General features: G+C 45.9%; 1 protein-coding gene across 1 annotated transcript in view; it reads left to right on the forward strand.

The window, feature by feature from the left end:
* Positions 1-8,864: 8,864 nt before the first annotated feature.
* The window catches only part of JCAD (junctional cadherin 5 associated), a 66,569-nt gene continuing 57,376 nt past the window's right edge, over positions 8,865-18,057 (forward strand). The window contains exon 1 of the mRNA XM_056336607.1: positions 8,865-8,987. The gene's annotated coding sequence lies outside the window, so the exon portion shown is untranslated. The remainder of the gene's footprint in view (positions 8,988-18,057) is intronic.

Here is an 18,057-nt window from a genome sequence, read left to right on the forward strand (position 1 = left end):
AGTCAGCCCTGCAAGCTGTGTCTGTGAAGGATGAGCTGGGAGCTCATCTGCCAGTCTCTGCTTCATTCTCCTTAATTTTACCATGTTTTCCTGTCATTTTTTGGTGGGAAAGGTTGCTGTGAGCTCTTTGGTCTTAGTGCAAATCTGAGTCTGATTATCAGAACTTTGCCAAAAATATCCTTGGTTTTTCTCCATTTCCTCTAAACATTTTGCACTGCCAATTAATGGAGGACCTACATCGACAGTGTGAGGCTTTATTTCCTGGAATACAGACAGGTAGGAATGAGCTTTAATCTGCTAGGGGCAGTGTATAATTTGAGTGCAACTACCTTTGTAGCTTAGCTTGTGAGTAAGCTTCCATAGCTCAGAGGAACAGTTCCAGCAGCTGCAAAATCATATGCTAAACATCAGCTTCAGAAAAAGCTCAAGCAGAATTATTGTGGCCATAAAACTGAGGAACATTCTGTTTTCTCTGACCTTAAGCTCAGCTTCTTTACACTTCCTGGGAAATCCTGGTGTTTTGCTCCTTCTGGTACTCACTCTAGAGAGAGCACACTCGTCCTTATTCATCTTTGTCATGAAAAACCTGCAAAGGATTTACATTGCCTTTCCCAGAAAACGTGCCTTCCAATCCTCCAAGTGTACAAAGCAGAAATAGGTCCCAAACACCCAGGATCTTACAAGAGAAAACAGATGAAAGTCCATCAAAGAGGAATCTAACATGGTGTTTTATTTCCCTTTCTAGCGTCCTCCCTCTGTGCAGTTTGCTGCTTTAAATTAAATTCCTCTTCCCAGCAGTGTGTGTTTGTGTAACAGGGGCAGGTAGGTGTGTGTCAGAGGTTCATGCGTGGCCGTGCTAGAATTTTTGGGACACCTCACATCAGAAAGGTCTCACCACCAGGAACTAATGGTTGGAATAGAAAAGCCAGACAAAGGGCTCTGAGGAAAGATGGTTTCTTTCAACATGCAGATGGGAATGAGGCAGAGAGGTGGAGGGATAGAGTTTCTTAAGAACTCGGGGCTGCCAAGCACGGGCAGATTTTCAGAAGAGCTGAGCTCCCATTTACTAAGTAAAATAATGGGCTAATTCTTCCAAAGAACTCCGGACAAGGGGAAATGAGCTCTTCTGGGGATCTTGCCTTATATAGTTATTGTAATGACTTGGTCTTAGTGCCAAGTGTATGAAAATCCATCACAAAGTGACTTGCCAAAGTGATACAGGGAGCCTGTGATGCATCTGGGGATCAAATCGTGATCTCTGAGAGAAAGTACATTATTCAGGCCTCTTGTCTGGAAAGCTCAAGGTTTAGCTTTGGCTTGGCTGTCTTGCTTTAGACAGAAAAAAAAAAAAATAGCTCAAAGCAGATCTTGCAGTTCCTTAGGAGCCTTTTGTGTGTTTCCCCAGGGAGCTCTAGCGAAGGACCTGATCTCCCTGTGAGGAGCTGTCCTCAGGGCTGGTATGACTGGGATGAGGCAGAGACAACCCCACCTCATCCTGCCCACCCTGAGCAGCGCAAAGGGCTTCAGGGCTCAGCAGGATTTTAGCTCTTCCATGCACACTTCATAATTTTTGAACAAATTCCTCCAGGGCTGCTGGGCATGATGAAGGCTTGGAGAATGCCTGTGAGCAGGCTGGTGAAGCATCTTTCCTGAGTCTTATAATATCATATGCACGATACCTTTTCTTACAAAAAACAAAGCCAAAACTTAAATGATGCTCTGCAAACAGTGTGAGGGGTCAGCATTGGTGTGGTGCCATACTTTCTGCGTTTTAGTTCTGACTTACCTTTTTATTCAGTAGGATCTCTAGCACAACAGACAGGCTTTCACACTGCAGCCTGGACAGCCACTTGGCTAATTGTAACAGAAACAATTACAAGTAAGTAGCTGAAGGCAAGGTGTGGGAACAGAGGTTTTCTTAGAGATGCAGGCTGCAGTGCTGGATGCATTAAAAAGAGACTCACTCCCCTCCCAGCTGCCTAGATGCCTCCTGCCTTGCTGAAATCATCAAGAATTGTCACATGAAAATAGCCACGGAGCCACAGAGGCCAAAGGATAGGACTCCAGTTCGTGTCAGACCCATCATTACTTTCATTAGCAGCAATTACTACTCCTGGAGGAGCAGCCATCCGGCTGGACTTGCTTTCTTCCTAGTGGCTGGCTCTGCATTTTGCTTTCAAGGCATAAAGTGACAAGCCGTAACCACTACCAGACATCAGCAGTGCGATGGCATCTTCCACTAACATGGCTCATTTCATTGTCTGTGACACAGGGACCCGCCAGAGGTCTTTGGGCTCCTGCAGTCAGAGGTGTGAGGAAAAAGAGGAACCACTTTTGTTACCTAACAATAACCATCACGTGCTTTGCCTGAATATCAACATTTTCTGAAGTTCAGCAAAGAGCTCTGCTAACTCTGTTTTCCTCATTAGCCTCTTTTTTCAGCACCTCTGAGGTTCCTGCTCCAAACCCCTGGTTTCCTTTCCTCTCAGCCTGCTGTTTCTCCATTTTCTCCATAATGTGCCTTGACACCTCCGGCTGAACAAGGACCTCTGTTATTTGCTCCTATCCAATTAAATGCATCCTCTAAACCAGGAGCTTTATCCTACCACCTTGCAGCTAAACATGTTTGTGGGAAAGAAGCCTGTGGGCTGTGGGGAGCATTGTGGTGACCATCTTTTTCTTTTGAGTCACCAGAAGTGCTGCACACCAGCCTCCTGAAGCACACCATGCTCTTATGCTACTTCTATTCATGCTTTTGGTATGTAGAAGACAGCCAGGCAATACGTTGCTCCAAGTCTGGTTTTACAATCAGGATCCTAAATATACACACCATCACTGTGGGCGCGATGGCACGGTCCATGCAGAGGTGAGGCATTGCTGCTGTGGGAGCACATACAGCCCTCCCCTGTGTGCTGGGCTGACCCTGGCTGGACGCCTGGTGCCCACCCAAGCCGCTCTGTCCCTCCCTCCTCAGCTGGGCAGGGGAGAGAAAACACGATGAAAGGCTCACGGGTCGAGACAAGGACAGGGAGGGCACTCAGCAATTACCTTCATGGGCAAAACAGACTTGACTTGGGGAAATTAGTTTATTACCAATCAAATCAGAGTAGGATAATGAGAAATACAACCAAAACTTAAAAACACCTTCCCCCTACCCCTTCATTCTTCCTGGGCTCAACTTCACTCCTGAATTTTCTATCTCTATTCCCTGCAGTAGCGCAGGGGGACAGGAATGGGGGTTGCATCCCATGTCTCTGCTGCTCCTTCCTCCTCAGGGAGAGGGCTCCTCACACTCTTACGCTGCTCCAGTGTGGAGTCCTTCCCATGGGAGGCAGCCCTCCAGAAACTTCTCCAACATAGGCCCTTCCCATGGGCTGCAGTTCTTCTAGTAGCTTCTCGTAGAAACCACCTCTGCAGCTCCCCTGCTACCAAAACCTTGCCACGTAAACCCAACACAGCCTGTATTGTGAAGGAGTTCAGAGAGGAGCGCAAGAGTGGGAGAGCCCTCCAGCTGCCCCAGTTTGGCTTGGTCCTTCCTGGGCCTAGATGAGCACTGCCATGGTGGCTTCTACTGCATGTGCAGAGAAGCTCATGCTTAGGAGGGTGCAAGATAAGACAGAGGGGTTCAAAGAGGCATTTCTTACAAAGTAAAGCAGGAGCTGACACTCCTAAAACTACCTGATGCACCTGAAAATGCCTTTGGTTTGGGTATCAGTATGTAACACATTGTTAAAGATACATGTACCTGACTGCAAGAACGTGACTCCTTTGCTGATGCAGTGAAAACCCTTAATCTCAAAAATCAGAACTCAGTTGCCTTCATTCTTGATCGTGAATGTCACAATAAGTAATCTTCCTTTCTGCAATAGAGATGAGTATATAGACATTGCAGGAGACGCAAAGAGCTCCTCCTGTGACAACAGAGCTTTCTAATAATGAAAGTTCTCCAAGGCAGAAATTTCAGTTTATAGCAGTCACATATCTAGTGCAAATGGTCCCTGCTGACAGATTAGCCTGACTGTTGGGATTTAATATGCTTGAGGACCTCAGAAGGCACCTTATAAGAAAGGCATATGCAGTAGTAGCAATCACATATGCCCATCTAGTGGGACTAGGGGAGAAGATACCATCTAGAGCGGAAGGTCTCACTGGGCAACTTCTCTGTTGCCGGGCAAAACTGGCTCTTCTCTAGAACTATTTTCAGTCTTGTGCCCAGCGAAACTCAGCTGTCTATACAGACTGGTTTTCAGCTGTCTAGCTCATCCAAAAGCCTCCTTCAGGAAACACATGTTCTTCCTTATAAGATCCAGGCAGATTTTCTTGTTCTATCTCATACTCACTGCAAGTCAGAAAAGGCTGGGAGATGCGATGTAGAAGAGGGGCAGAAAAACAGACAGGGTAAAAAAGTTTAAATAAGACATAATAAGATCACAATACCCCTTTCTAACTTATAATAAAACACTTCTAACTAAACAGGAATTTTCCAATCAGATCTGTTAACTGAAATCCTCCCACCAAAAGTTTTCTGAGATCCACCAGTGCAGGGTAAGAAGAGCCTGCACCATTGCAGTTAGTTCATATTATACTTCAGGTTTTGCCCAGCATTCATGTACTAACATTCAACACAACTTCAGAGGTTTCCACTATGTGAAACAAAGTTGATGGTTGAGGCAATGATAGGCTGTGACACTTAAATATTCCTCCACAAGTACTCGTTCCAGAAGGAGATTGATTTGAATTTGTTCATCATGCCAGAGCCACGGCAAAGCCTGAGGATCTGGCTGTGGTGCTCAGCCCACCCCAGCATGTCCCTGCTCTTGTTCAGCAGACCCAGATCTCCTGGGCACAGGCTGGGGGTTACGCCCGCTCCATGTCCTCTGGACCTGCCACCTCTCCATGAGTTCCTGGGGCTGCCTGCATCAAGCAGTGTCCCACATACGGGGGACAGAGTCGTAATGCCTTTAACTGGGAGGTGCTTCTTGCTGGGTTGGCTGCAACTTCCTCATGGTAGGGAGAAGACCTGCTGGGTTTGGAGAGGGGAAGCAATGCCCACGTAGGGTCAATGGCTGCCAGCGCCTCTCCTGTGATGGCCAACAATGCCTGAATCCCACAGACCAGGCACCCACCTGTTTTGTTTTGGGCTTGTCACTGAGAGCTGCACGCACCTAATTTAAAGGGAAACTCTTTGGTGGAGTTCCCTGGGTTAATTTGCAATTAACTGTAAGCTCATTTGGGTTTATCTCACCACGTCATTTGGTGGTTTATGTTCACCGATGGCTGCAGTTGACATAATATTAGAAGTAAATAGAACAGAAACAAGCACTGCAGTCCAAAAAGAAAATAATTAAAGACACATAAGCTTAAATTTTAACAACTACCACAATTTTGTGTCTTATGGGACTTGATTTTGGGAGGGGCTTGTTCAGGGCCTCAGTTCCTAGAGTACTTTGATTAAAGAAAACATTTGCTTTCTTTTACAACAGAATTAAGTACCAGATGTCAAAACTGCAGAGCAAAAGTGTGAAAATGTGGTCTGCTACAATTCCCAATGGGCTTTTTTCCCAAAAGCTTGTATTCTCCAGATCAGTCATGGTTTTGTGTAGATCCTAATGGAAGATCTTCTAACAGTGGGGATTGGCAATATCACTTCTAGGAGTGGTTCCCTAACTCAAAAGAAATAGAAACTTTTTATCTCTAACCCTCAGTTGATGTCATAAAAAAGGGAGAAAAATTGCAAAATAGATGGATAACTATTCAGGTTCCTTTAACATGTAATTTCCCATCAACAACGTCTATTATGAATTCTTGGTCCCATTATCTTGGAAGGAGAGGCCAGTGTGGGAGTTGCTGCTGCTGCGAAATGGTACTTCATTGTACAGTTCATTGTGCTTCACATTTCCTTTCATTTGTTGCTCGATTTATCTAAGCGCTGACTGAAATGCAAAATCGAATCCTTAAATAGTCCTAGCATGGGCTTTGTTTTATTCTGCAGGCTTTAGCAGAAGGCAGGGGAGCACCACAGCCTACAGACCTCAGCTCAGCATGATTATGGTGGAGAAATATCCAGCATCACAGAGAGGGTGCTGAAAGCGAATGTTCCTCTCACAGACCAAGAATAATTTGTTGCTTGGGAAACAGCCATTCCAGCTAAGATCCTTAATGTTAGGGTTGGATGAAGAGAGAAAGAGCTCTAGGAAACTATGCAGAGCTGACTTTGTTTCAGAGGCAGTGGGCAGGTTTGTGGTCTGCACTGCAGCAGGAGGACATGTCGGGCAGGGAGCAGGTCTGAGCTGCCCCAAGGCACAAAAGGAAAGTAACAAACTTCATCAATAGGCAGGTGTTCAACTTCCAAGTGCCGGCTGCTGTGCCGGAGCCTAAATCTGGCAAAGGCTTCCAACAGAATAATTTTATTTTCTTTTTGATAAAAAATGAAGACTTGAAGGAACCGGTTTGTAAATTTGTGTCCAATTTGTTGACTTGTCTAGGAGGAGAAAGGAAACGAACGCTAAATCCGTCCCTCTGTTACTACTTATCTCCGCATCCCAAAGAAATAGCAGCAATGTGGAATGCTGAAATGTCTTGCCTTGACATTTTAGAAATTAAACTCTTTGTTCCTGTTATGTTTGTTTTTAAATTGCTGTTTCTTTGTAAACTGGATAAAGTGTGACCTGAGAGATAAACTAGAAACCCAAACCATGCGTTCAAATGCTTTCACTTAATTCAAAATTATTTTTGCTTTCTCTCCTTCCGTTTTGTTGGTTTTTTTAGTTTCTCTGGGAAAATGTGCTCTTTTCAGGTCAACCTGCAGCACAGCTTCTGCTGGCCTCTCTTCCTCCTGCTGTTTCCTATCAAGCCAGCTAAACAAAAGTGAAAAATACACCGCTCTGCAGCACAGAAATTTCCTTTGTGCATGCAAATATCCTCCATCCAGGTGAAGGAGGGAGCACAAGAGAAGGAGACAGGTTGTTTTCTTCCTAAAGTCGTGTCTGGCAGCTTGCAATGTTGGTGCGCAGATCTGATGCTTGTCATACCAATATCTCTGCAAACTAGGAGACCTGGGGTCTTCCAGCTGGACCCCTACCCCCCAGGAGTGCTCTAGCAACACCTGCCCCTGCCCCAGGAGCATTCTCATGCCTGCTGTCCTTGTGGCGTCCCATACAAGGATGAGGTAGAACCTGTATCTGGGGAACATCAGTGGGGTTCATCTTACAGCAGTTACAGCAATGCTGAAGAAAGCCAGCTGGGGTGGAGTGAGCTGCTCAAGTGGTGGAAGGAAAAGTTGGTTGATGGGCCAGAGGCACGGTGGTGGGAGGTGTGGGGACATTCTGCTTCTAGCTCAGGTGCACATCCCTGCCCGTGATACAGATGCTTGGTATCCCAGTGGTCTACCCAGCAAAAGCCCAAGCTCAGGTGAGTCAGACTGAGCCAAGCATCCAGGTGGAACTCAGAGAGCTCAGCCTGAGCTCTGGGAAGGAGGCTAACATCCCTGGAGATGCTCCAGTCCATTCTGAGAACCTGAGGGCTGAGCTGGGCAACAGGCTTTTAACCATGCTGGCAGTTACAGATACCAGTCCTGTGCATCACCACAAACTCTGTACCTGGGTGACCCGGTAAGATAATGCCCAGTGCTCCTGGCCAGCACCCCAGGAGCCAGGCACAGGCTGTGACAACCCAGCCAGCTGCCAGCTCCTGCTGGAGGCTGGATGCTCCGCTGCCTCTCCTGCAGGACACCGTCCTCTGTGCCAGGGTGGGAGGTCCGCCTGCGGTTTTCAGATGGGATGATTATGTCTGCAAAGCACTCGGGAATGCTTTGGGATGAAGAGCGTTATGTAAGTGTAAGATAATGCTATTTATAGAGCCAGGTTTTATTCAAAATGGAATTAAACTTGTCTTCCTGAAGCCTCTGCTGTCAAAGACAAATTGGAATTTGTCCCCTTTCCTCTGGTGTTTTGCATCCAAATTGTTTTCCTCGGTTCAGTCCAAAGTTTAAGAATGTGTTTTATTTACAAATCATACCTCTCAGAAAGTTAATAGATCTCTCTTCTGTCAGCTGTGAGGTGGCTCTGGAAGCCTGGACTGTAGCCATGCTTTGCAACCACAGCAGCTGTGGCACAGAAGTGCCATAAACTAGGAAATGAAGGCAGAGTTTGGATTAGACAACACAAACCCCAAACCAGTGTCCTGGGCACGATATTTTGCCTGCATTTAACAATCCCCATAGCGATCCATGAGTGGCAGGGAGGGTATTAAGCTTACATCCCTGATGGAGATGGCATTTGTTCAGTGGGCTAATGTCTGTGCTCCTGCAGAACTGCAGACCTCGTGGCCTTTTAAAATCTTGCCTTATTACCTTAAAGAGCTTTATTTGGTCTTTTGAAATATTAGATTCAAATCCTTCATATCTGTACTTTTTACAAGCCATGAAAACCCAGATTGCTAGGATGCCTGCTGAAATCCATGCTAACAGGTGTTAGGAATATTGTTTTACAAGGTACGGCACCTTACATAGGTTAGTTTGCGCAATTCATCTGCTGCCCCTCACTTGCCATAGTATCTAGCATGAAATTCCACACATGCCTTTTATTTAGGAAAGAACACAAAAGTATGTTATCTTATTCCTCTGGAATTTTCCACAGTTATTTAGTCTGTTAGTTTAAGCATAATTGGTTAGCGGGCTCTTGAAATTTATATCTTAGCAGTACTTATTTACATCAGGCTTAAAGTAGTTCGTTTCAGTTGAGGTAAATGTGAAGCATTAGATTGCAAACGTACCTAATCCATCTCTCCTCCCCCATGACTAGAAATCCTGTGGTTAAAATAACACAGCCTCTATTCAGAGCACAAACTTAGAGCTGCTAGTGGGAGCAGGCTTGGGATTTAAACAACTCTCAGCAGATGAGTCTGTTCAAGGGTCTCTCTTGGGTTTGCTTTTCATCCTACTTCTGATCCATGAGAGGAAACCAGGCATTCTCCTCTGGGCATGCAAGGTAAAGATTTTCTGCATTCTGTATATGGTTGCATGTTCTTGTAAAGGAGTGTATAAATGTGATTTCAGAAATGCCGTTGCAAATGCAATTGTAAAAATATTGTTGCTTATAGAGCAAGAAGTGTTTGGCAAATGGCTTCACAATCTTTAACTGTTAATCTGGTCTTGTGGCTATTTCTGTATGACAGTGAAATGATGAAATGATAATCTTGCACAGAGGAGCAAACAGCAGTGATTCTCTGTCACACATTAGAGAGGCTGAGCATGTAGGCAATGTAGGAAATAAACCCAGTACTATTGCAGTCAAGCCAGATGAAAGCAAAACTGGCATTTTGTTGACTCTCAGGTATAGTCCCTCCTGGGTTTGTCCAGCTGCTGTAATCCCCGTGTGGGAGGCTGGGGCTGTGCCGCAGGATGGCACCGAGTCTGTTTACAGAGTATATGCTAATGCTGTTCCAGCATGACTTACAGTAAAGGCAGAGCGGTGCTTTCAGAAATGTTTCGATGTGGCATGCCAGATAATTAACTGCCTTTATTTGCTCTTATTGCTTTCCAAGTCACAGGGGATGTAGGAAAGCATCATCTTTTCCTTGAATCCTTATTTTATTTGAAATCCAGGAAACAAGCGTGATGTCTGTGCTGATGTCCAGGGAACTGTACTCCCAGTGCCGGAGTCTGTTAACTCTCCCAGCCCCAATGCTCTTGCTTTTCCTCGTGCTGTGATTCACAGGGGATCCCGAGTACCAGATCGGTCCTCCCACACCATGGTGTTCAAACACAGCAGGTCATGCTGCTGCATAACACAGGAACACCATTACTCAGATTTTTGCTTAATTTAAAAATACACTGCCCCTCCCTCCCCCGAGGCATGGGGCAGGGGGTGTGTGGTGGCGGGAGCACTTATAATGTCCCTCCATCAAGACAGCACTGAATGAACACTGCTCCAGGTGATACCTTGCCAGTGCTGGAGAAAGCCTTGTCTCCCACCCCAAGATGTTCCTTTTCCTCTTCTTTCCACTTCCCCTTCCCTTCCCTGAGTAAGACAGGATGGTTTCACAGTGTCCTGCCTGCAATAACTGGCCTCCCCTGGTCCCCGCTGTCCCACAGCCGTGTCACTTTGCTAGCACGCACTCCACTCCTCTGCTCCTCCAGAGAAGAGGAGGACCCTGCTTGGCACGCCAGGTCCCTCGCAGCGCAGAGCTGTCAGGCTGCAGGGAAGCCTCTTGGCTAGCAAATGTGCCCTCGTCCCCTGAGCCAACAATGCTGCTTTGTCCTGGAGGAAGAAATGCAGCTTTATCACTTGAGTGCCCAGCGCAGGGAGGGCAAGCAGGGCTGTAAGGAACACAAACACAGTTTTTCATGATACTCATGTACAGTGCGCCGTAGCAGAGAGGCAGCTCGGAGGAGAGAGAATACGCGCAGAACAAAGAAATGTGGTCAGGCAGTAACTATAAAATTTCAATATAGAAAGTGGAGCTGATGTCATTTTAATGTCCCGAGCAGTGCCAAGAATTCTAAGCTCTGTATCAAGATTCAGTGCAAATCCCCCACAAACTCACAATTTGTTCTTGTGGAAAAATGAACTTTTATGGAAAATATGTATGGGAACCTGCCAGAGGAGTGTGTTGCTTTATTTCTTTTATTAATTTTGAATGCATTAGTTCAGAGAGCAATCCCATTTTATCATCAGCTGCCTCTATCCAAGAAGCTGAAGCTCACATGCAAATACTGGAGGCGAGGGAACTATGGGTTTTTGTTTGATCAGTTGTTAGATGGGAAGAGCTCTTTGAGTAGGAAGGGGTGTGGGAAGCCTCAGTGGGATGACTGAGTTAAAGTTTTTTACCAGTGACATATCTGAATCGTGATAAGACACACTTGAATGGAACAGCATCATCAGCTATTATAACTCTGAATAGATCAAAGGTGGGATTGCTTGCAGCTCCTATGATTAAGTTTACTTATATGTGTCCTGCTATAAGACTGTATTTGCAGTTGCTTATAACTTTGCCAGGCTTGAACCGTTTAGACTGAGTTCTTCCAACTTGATTGTCTGCCTTGGGCTAAGTTCTTTTCTGGAAAATTTCAGCCAAAACTCTCCAGCCATTTCCAAGAATGAGCGTAGGGAAAAAGGCATTGTTGTCCAACTGGAAAAAAAAGAAAGGAAGAAACAGGAGGGGGGAACCTGGTGATCCTTTCTGTGGGTAGTTCTTATCCCTCTGCGCTTTGGAGCAGAGATCTGAAATTTGGCAGCTTTGTGTTAGGACTGCAATATTATTTTTTTTTCTTTACTTTGTAGATCTCCTCCAGTTTGGCTTAGTGATAGACTTTGAAGGGAAAAAATAGCAACTTATTAGGGATGTGCTAGGGCTGAGAAGTCAAAATCTGCTGAGCTTCCTTCCCACATGAGCGAGATCAGCCCAGCATCCTGGCAGCTCCCAGTACTGACCCTAGTGCTCCTGGACACAGTTGGTGCTACCAAGTTACTGCTGCTCCTGCTGCCTCCCCACAGCTTTGCAGGGTCTGGACTACCCTTCTGCTCTTTCTAGGAGCAAGATGAAACTGGTCTTTCCTCGTAATGCTGCTTAAGGCAGAGGGGTGGGGCAATGGAAATGCAGGCAGGGAACACCGCTTTTGACACCTTCCCTGCACAGCCAGGAGGCATCCAGGGGCCCTGGGGATGCTGGGCTAAGGGAAGGTATGGTACTGAGATGCTAAAGCTGAAGGATAGCATGGGACTGGGATGGGGAGTACATGGTACAAGTGAGGAGTCAGGGGCTCAGGAGGTTCAGGAACAGGGTGGGGAGATGTATGTCAAGGTGTGAGCCATAGGGAGAGCCCAGACATGCCAGAGCCTGACATGAAACCTGAGCTGCCCCATCCATGGTCCTCTTAGGGGGTATGAGTGCTGCTTTGCAGAACTGGCTTCAGTCCCGCTCTCCCTGCGGTCTTTCGTGGCGGGTCTCTCTGAGGCTTTCCCTAGCCTGCAGTCATCAGCTGTGGGGTTGCCCCGCTGTCTGCATGTGCCGTAAGACCCTGTTAATGAAGTATGCTCCTGGCGTGGCACCCAATGGGAGCTCTGCCTTGAGGATGTCCAGCACCGCCTGATACTGAACACCCTTGCACAGCCCCAGCCCCAGCTATATCTATTTGTTGACCACACTTGGTCTCAGCTCATGACTTTGAAGCACTGTGCTGTGGTGCTGTGAATCCTGCAAGGGTGGGTATGGGCATAGGTCTTGCTGCAGGGAAGACCCACTGCTTTGATGGGGACAGCTGGGATGGGTGACCAAGCCAGACACCTGAAAAACTGGTGGTTGATGTGATCAGCCTGGTTGCTTGCATGCCTGTCTCTTCCCTGTTTCTGTTTTGTTCAAGTGGCTAAAGCACCACCACACCCCTTACATAGGTACCAGAGACACTTGTGAAACACCCAGTAAACTTTGCCAGTGTTCAGAAAATCAGTAATTTCTATTCAGAGGAGGACTTGGGTAGCAAATAAAGCCTAGGATCACACTGAACACTAAAGATGAAACAAAATTCTACATCTTCTCCAGTGAAGACAGTCCATCCTGTACCATAGGATAAAGCTGATACCTCTGGCAAAGCACTGTGTGATCATTTAATTAGCAAGTGTATCATAACACATAGCACAAGGGAGGCCTAATTCTGGCATCTCTTGCCTCATGGGTTTTTCAGTCTTAGCAGTTTTCTTAGAGCCTATTTTTGTATGCAATATATATGCAGCATTTGCAGACAGATGGTGAAATCTCAGTGTTTCCGTTTTGCCACTTGACGTGATTGCCACATTGCAAGATGGGGAGCTGCAGGCTGCTTGTTTCTGCCCCTGCTGACGTGGCAGGGAGAGGTGGTTTCCTTCACTTCTTTTATGGCCATGGGTTACGAAGCACCCTGTACAGCCTCTCCCACAAATCTAGGCAATAGAGTGTCATCATCTCCGTCAGCTCCCGGGAGCCTCATGCACACCCCAGAGCTCAGCTGTAGACGATGTAGAAGCAAAGGCCAGAAGAACAGGAGCTGACAATGTGAGAAGACCAGAGCTGCTTACAGACAGCTACTGAGAGATGAAGGAGTTCTAAGAGGCTGTGAGACAGTGTGGGCCAGGATTGCAGGCAGGGCTTGCTGCAAACGGGCATCCTCGCCTTTGTCAAGGACGTCACAAGAAGGAGTCTTAAGCAGGGGGTTGCAGAAGAAGTGAAACAGAAAAGGAAAAGGAGTGGCGGATGCTTACGGGCTTCTGCTCTGAGTGTCATGGAAAAAAGAGAAGAAAGTACGTGTATGGACACTGTGGCAAACAGTGCCCTAAACTTTGGTGCTGGATGAGAGCAGATGGATGAAGTGGAGACTTACAGTCAAAGGACCAGAGATCCTTATTGGGGATGTCCTTGTGGAAGTTGTCACAAAAGAAATAAATCTGGGAAGCTGTTGGTGTTACAACGTCGATGTGATGTTTACAAGCAACATCACGAATGAAGCAGTCAGGTCTGTGAATAAGGTTTCTTGCACAGCTCTGGAAGAGCTGGTGTCCTAATCTGCAACCCTGGCTGGTCCCACCAGCTCCTTTTGCTGCACACAGCCCAGGGAAAGTGTGAGATCATCTTATGAGTGCTAACCAAAATCTTCATTGCTTTTTGAATAGCTTGACCTGCTTGAGACCCAGACCTTGCTCCTACCCCACCTCTATTCCCAGCCAGCTACTGGCTATATTCCATCATGGTCTCCCTGCAGTTTTGGTCTGAATTAAACCAGTATGTGTGACATGCCTAGTTCAACAATCACAACACTGTGCCTTGGGACTTAGCCTTTGCTGGAAACTAAAGTACATGCGATTAATTCTGCAGCTCCTCAATGAACAAAATGGAGCTTTTGTGTAATTCCTATTTCTCATTTGTTCCCAAATGGTCATGAATCAAGAATTATTTTGTTTTGGAAATTAATGTTTTTTTTCCAAATGATCTGCTTTGACCTGCTCTGCAGATCCCCATGTCTCCACAGATTGTGTGGGCCAGGTTTTCTGTCCTGAGCCATGCCAGGGTCTTGGGTTTCTACAGGTGGTTGGTTGTACGGTGACACTGAGGTCCTCAAATCCTGTGCCTGGAGAGAACTAGATTGATCCCAACACTAACAGACGCTTACTGCCTTCCCACGGTCGCACCCCAGATGTAAATTTGTCTTTGTGTTATTCTGCTGTCCAGTGACATGTGATGGGGCGTGAAACATCAAAGGATTTTTTTTCATAAATGGGTGCACAGATTTTGTCTCCTGCCAAGATACAGCCATGGATGAGTACTCTTGTAGCAGCCATCTTGATAATCCGAACAGTGTTCTCCTGTATAAATAATGTCCTACTTCTTACAGGGAATCTGCCATGTCTTCAGATGTGTCCATGAAATATGTGTCACCTTTACAGAATACTCCAATTTTAAGGACACTTTGGAAAAGTGATTTGTTTGGTGGTCTGTTGGCTTGTGACTTAAATTCAGAAAAGGAATGAATACACAGTTGTATCAGAAAAGAAAAACTCATTTCTGATAAGGTAAAAGCCTTACCTTTTTCAAAAGAAGCAGACTAGCACAGGGTGATGAAAATGAATGTTTCAGCCTTTTGCACTGGTGAAGACCATTTGGAAAACTCCTACCAAGACATAAATTCAAGTTTCCTCCCCAGAGGCGAGTGTCATGGGGTCCCCTAAGTCCCCTAAGTCTATCAATTCATTTATAACACCTTTGTGAATCCCACAGTCCAACTCTATGTATTAGATTTATGACACACACAGGTTCCTAATAACCTCAAACTCATTGAGGGTTTTTTAACTGCTTACAGCCTTTTAGCATGTTTTCAGTTTTTTGGGTTTTTTTAGATGTCTTGTCCCTCAGCAGTGAATTTACCTTGTTTTCTCTTCTTTTCTGCTACTGCCGGCTGGATGTTTATGCCCTTGGCATTTTCTACCTGCAGGGCAGAAAGCACCTCCTTGTACCAAACCTCTGACTGCACGGCACTGAGCTTCGGCTGTGCCAGGCTCACCGCACAAGGTGACTCCAGCTCTGTAGCTACAGGGCTCAAGAAACTCTCACCTGAGTTGTCATCCCTGAGCCTCAACCAAACCAAGCAGGCTTTTAAAGTGAACCTGTGTTGAAATGTGCCACCCTCTAGTATCAAGGCTGTGATTGTGTGTCTGTTGAACCGTTGTGCCCTCCTCCTTGGGCACACAGTCCTGCTGCTGCGTGTCGGGTCGCTAGCTGCCAGGCAGGGTATCGCTTGTGGAGCTAAACCCTATACTTCTACCCCCTGCCATCTCATCAGGCAAAATGTCAGTGGAGCTTGCAGAATGGCTTTCTCACACAGCACATCCACTGCCGGGACTGCCAGGGTTTGTACCCCTGCTGCACTTTAGCACCAGGCAGAAATGACGATGTCAATAACGTATCTTGGAGAAGCAATCAAATGAAATTACTTTCTCCTTCTTCACCGCTTTTGTTCTTAATGGTTTGCTTTGGCCTCTTGCATATGTGTAATCAAATGCTGCTGCTTTCCATATGCTACAGCTCGCTGTGTTTAAGTTGAGAGGATTCTCCCTTAAATATTTATTTAAACAATAGCACCCCTTCAGCTCTTTATAAATTGCTGTACAAAACTGCCCTTTGTAAAAGACCCCATCCATGTTTTTAAGATTTATTTGAACTGTTTTCTTGCCTCACTGCTGTGCTGTGGGACAGTACCCTACTTCCCAGGGTTGCAGATCCCACAGCTCAGAAAGCTGGTGGCTGCTCCACAGAGCTTACAGACCCAGCCTCAAATTGTGCCAGCAGCTCCCAGAGTCGCAGGGGAGAGTTTCAGCAGTCATATTGGTTTTGTCCCAGGAACTCAATGACCCTGTAACTTCCAGGAATAAGCTCCATCCAGAAAAGCTTCAGGAAAGCTGCTCTGAGAGTTGTCTCTTTCTACTGTTATCCACATACGATGTCTGAGGCTGGAAACACAGGGATGCCAACCCTCCGCAGTTCTCGCCAGCCAAGGGAGTGGAGGCTGCTGATACCTTTCAACAGTATTTAAACTATAACTTCAGAACCTGTAGTTCTGGGCATTTTCTGAGCAAAAGAACTTCAAGGCACATAAAAGAAGCTCCGTACCATTCAGTTGGAGTCCACAAATCTATAGAAGGACTCACCATCCAAAATAAAAAGATTTTTATATTGTACATGAAAGAGAGGATTCAAACTCTTCACTTAGCAGGCCATTTATTTGTATTTAATTTTAGCTGAAGGCATATTTTCACCACAGTATTGGTTGTATTAATGCTAGCTGTTAAAAAGTTTGCCCAAAGTTGTCAGTGTTGAAGAATAAGTGGCAAAGAGCTACAGGCCTTCTGCATTTCTAATTCCACATTATTCCAGCATCTTGATGAATCAGACACTGGCAAACTCTCTATAGTCAACATGAGTTTGGGTAGAAATTAGATTACTCACCCGCTACAGTAAGTGCAAAGGAGATAATACATTATGCTGTTCCTTAGCTATAATTGAGGCTCATCTCCCCATTCTAGGCTCTGTGTGGGTTTAATCACGGGAGCTAAACAGGGAGGAAGTACCAGAGCTTCTCTGAATCACTTTTATTCTTTGTCAGTAATTACATCGAGGCATATTTCCATGGAGACTGAGAGTGGTGCCATCAGCCTGCTGTCCCTCAGGTCCCCCTGAAACCTTCACTTGCTTTGCTAAATGCAGCGTGTCTCTGGATGGTCCCTTGGGAGGTAGAGGCAGGCTGCGTTTTGCTCAAGATCCTTCTTGTTCTGAGTGCAGATTTCAACTGACTACATTAAAAGATAGATCCTTTTGAGAGCAAATGCTATTGGTGAACCTGGGGGATCAATTAGCCTTTTCTGGTGGCTGAGGATTATTGCAGAAACAGTTTTGAACATCAGGAGGGCATTGAGTATTACTTTCCTCCCACGGTGAATGCAATATTTGGAAAGTCTGCCTCAGACATCCTTTTCCTTTTTCCAGTCTGAACTGGAAAGACCTCCTTGTACTTTTCTCTCCATCAGACAAGGCCATCGTCAGCAATATAGATGTAGTATCACCGTTCAATAATTTCAAATCAATACTTCATTACTTTGGTCTGTTCAGAGGAAGCACATTTTTCGCTGCATGGGTATATGGAGCCTTTATCCAGCTCGCATCCACTCAGTCCTCTTGTGTCAGTGTTAGGGTCAATTCCTTCCTTTTAATTTCCTCCCATTCTTCACTCACAGCATCTGGAGTAGACCTTTGACAGTGAATGTGTCTGAAAGAGTGTTTCCAGAATGAAGTTCTTAAATATTTTTTTTTTAATTTCTTGCCTCTACTAGTCAATCTGAACAGCTGCTTGGTAGCAAGAAAGGGTTCTTTCTTCCTCTCCTTCCAAGCTTTTGCCTTTCAGCTGTAGCTTTTGCATAGCTCCTGCATTGTACATGGCTGCATTTGGCCCATCATTCCCATTTCGTGGGAACTTCTGAACGATGTACCTTTGTCTTTGTACACAATCGGGTCAGAAAGTCAAATTGCAGAAAATTTGAGGGAGCTGCATGGTCCTGAAAATGCTGTTTCAGCAGACATGTCCAGGTCACTTAGTTCCAGGAACAAAATATTTTGATGGTTCAGAGCTGAAATAACTTGTTTCCAGTTTGAGCAGAACAACAGGACTGCTGACTTCTCTCAGCTTGACATTAATCTGTGCCCTCTCTTATCTGCTTTGGCGTCTCGTGGGGGCTTGTGCTTATCAGCAGTAGCTATGGCTCACCAGTTGGGCTGCATGCACCCATGAACCACAGCAATCACACTCCTCTGTCCTTCCACTGGAGGTGGGAACACCTCTTCCACCAAGGAACAGGCTTTTGTTGTGATCTTGCACACTTGTAGTGGAAAGTATTCACCCAGAAAAAGGACTTCAGTGATGTCACCCAAAGCACTGCAGCAGAAATCCCATCTCCTCCTGGAAGCCCCTGGAGTCCTGAGAGAAGACACTGAAAAGGGAAAGACTGAGGAAACCCACCCATGTACCGTGACCTGAAGCTG

Source organism: Falco biarmicus, chromosome 4 (genome assembly GCF_023638135.1).
Source record: "Falco biarmicus isolate bFalBia1 chromosome 4, bFalBia1.pri, whole genome shotgun sequence".
NCBI lineage: Eukaryota > Metazoa > Chordata > Aves > Falconiformes > Falconidae > Falco > Falco biarmicus.